The sequence below is a fragment of the Lepidochelys kempii genome, chromosome 6 (assembly GCF_965140285.1).
Source record: "Lepidochelys kempii isolate rLepKem1 chromosome 6, rLepKem1.hap1, whole genome shotgun sequence".
NCBI classification, from domain to species: domain Eukaryota; kingdom Metazoa; phylum Chordata; order Testudines; family Cheloniidae; genus Lepidochelys; species Lepidochelys kempii.
Genome location: NC_136385.1, coordinates 9843714 through 9845871, shown reverse-complemented (window position 1 = coordinate 9845871; position 2158 = coordinate 9843714). Strand labels below are relative to the sequence as shown.

The 2158-nt window shown below is 43.7% G+C and overlaps 1 pseudogene; it reads left to right on the top strand.

The window, feature by feature from the left end:
* Positions 1–558: 558 nt before the first annotated feature.
* LOC140912375 (olfactory receptor 5J3-like) lies at positions 559–1500 on the top strand (annotated as a pseudogene).
* Positions 1501–2158: the final 658 nt, after the last annotated feature.

The following is a 2158-nucleotide window of genomic DNA, read 5'->3' as shown; positions in this document are numbered from 1 at the left end:
GGAATTTTGACCAGCTCTACATAAAAGGTCTCTATTAACAGTGAGGGTAATTAACCCTTGGAACGATTTTCCAAGGGTTGTGGTGGATACTTAGTTCATGGACAATTTTTGCATTCAAGATTGGATGATTTTTTAAAAGATATGCTCTAGTTTACAATGAAAAATACAGGGAAAAAATGATGACCTGTGTTATATAAGCAATTAGATGAGATTGAGGGGTTTGAATTTGTTGTCTGCAAACACCTTGGGGTCCACAGTCTATATCTAAGGGGTCCTCAAAAGGTTGTTGTTACCATAGAATGCTAGTTTTTGGCCTGTGGTCCGTGGACTCCCAAAATTTTTGATTGGTCCACAAATGAAAAAAACCCCACTGGACTAGATAATCAAAATGGTTCCTTTGGGCTTTGGAATCTCTGACTACATTAAATGTCCGTTGTTTAGGCATCTCTTAAGAGAGAACATGAGTCTCCACTGGACGTCAGATTTATTTTTGTGGTACCCATTGCTTCTATCCCCTCCTCTGTCTCTTCTCTGGCATAGAGTACAGTGACAGGAGAAATGGCTCCTGGGAACTGCCCCACAGTGACTGGCTTCATTTTCCGGGCAATAACAGAAAGTCCAAAGCTGCAAAAACATCCTCTTTGTGTTCTTCTTCGCCATTTATTTCTGCACCCTGGTGGGGAATGTCGGGATGATTGTGCTGATTAGGGTTGACTCCCAACTCCACAGCTCCATGTACTTTTTCCTCAGCAATTTGTCACTCTTAGATGTTATCTCCTCCGCTGTGATTGCCCCCAAGGCGATGGTCAGTTCCTAGTGATGAGTAAAGACATTTCTTTCCCTGGGGGTGTGGTTCAGTTTTTCCTCTTCTCCTTCTGTGCCAACAATGAGCTTTGCCTCCTGGCTGTGATGGCCTATGATCGCTTTGTGGCCATCTGCAACTCACGGCTTTATAATGTCATCATGTCCAAGAGAGTCTGCCTCCAGCCATTGGCTGGCTCTTACCTGTGCCCGTGTCAATGCCACTGTGCATAGGTGTACTGTATTCAGTCTGTCCTTCGGTCACTCCAGCGTCCTCGATCATGTCTTCTGCGATATTTGCCCACTCCAAGAAATCTCCTGCTCTGACTTTCGCATCAATAAGCTAGTGCATTTCACCTTTGCAGCCATAGAAACGATAGGCACCGTTCTCATCATCCTCATCTCCTACATTTACATCATCTTTGCCATCCTGAGGATCCGCTCCATTGCAGGAAGGCACAAAGCCTTCTCCACCTGCGCCTCCCACCTGCCTGTCGCTTCCATCTTATATGGGACCCTGATCTTTACATATTTATGACCCTCATCTGGCAGCTCTGTGGACTCTGAGAAAACGTGGCTGTGTTCTATACCCTTGCGATCCCGACACTGAACCCCCTGATCTACAGCCTGAGGAACAAGGAGGTGAAGGACACCCTGAGGAGGACAATATACCAAAAAACTATTTCTCGCTGTATGTAAACATGGGGACTGGTTTTTACTGATCAGTACTGGAGTGCAAATATGAGCTAGTTCTCACTCATTAAGTCAATGTGCAGAATTTTCTGTCATCATGGAATTTACAGGAGAAAACAAGAAGGAAATGGAACTTGAGCCAGATAATGAGGAAAGGTGCCATTTCCTTTGAAAACCAATATCCAGTAACAGTGTGATAGCTTCTCCTTTATGCATTGATATGTGATTTCTGCAATATAGGCACCTCCCCCTGTTTGTTCCACTGCCTTTTGAACTATATTGGTTAATTCAGCAGATGATATAAAGAGGAGGTACTCGGACTGTAACTGTTTTTGTTTGCCACTGCTCTTATCTCAGTTCCCACAGCCACCATGTGAAATCACTATACAATTAAATAAAGGGAGGTGTACATGGAGAGGTGTTTTTATAGATAGATAGACAGAGAGATGGTCATGTATGGGGACAGATAGATAGAAACACGTGATTATACACACACACGAGAAAGGAAGGATGGTCCGGAAGTTATCACACTCGCCTAAGACTTGAGGGGGTCTGAGTTTAAACTCCTCCTCCACAGTAGACTTCCTTTGTGACCTTGAGCAAATCACCTAGGGCTAGATTTTCTTAAAGGAATTTCAGTTCCTAATTCCCATTGAAATAAATG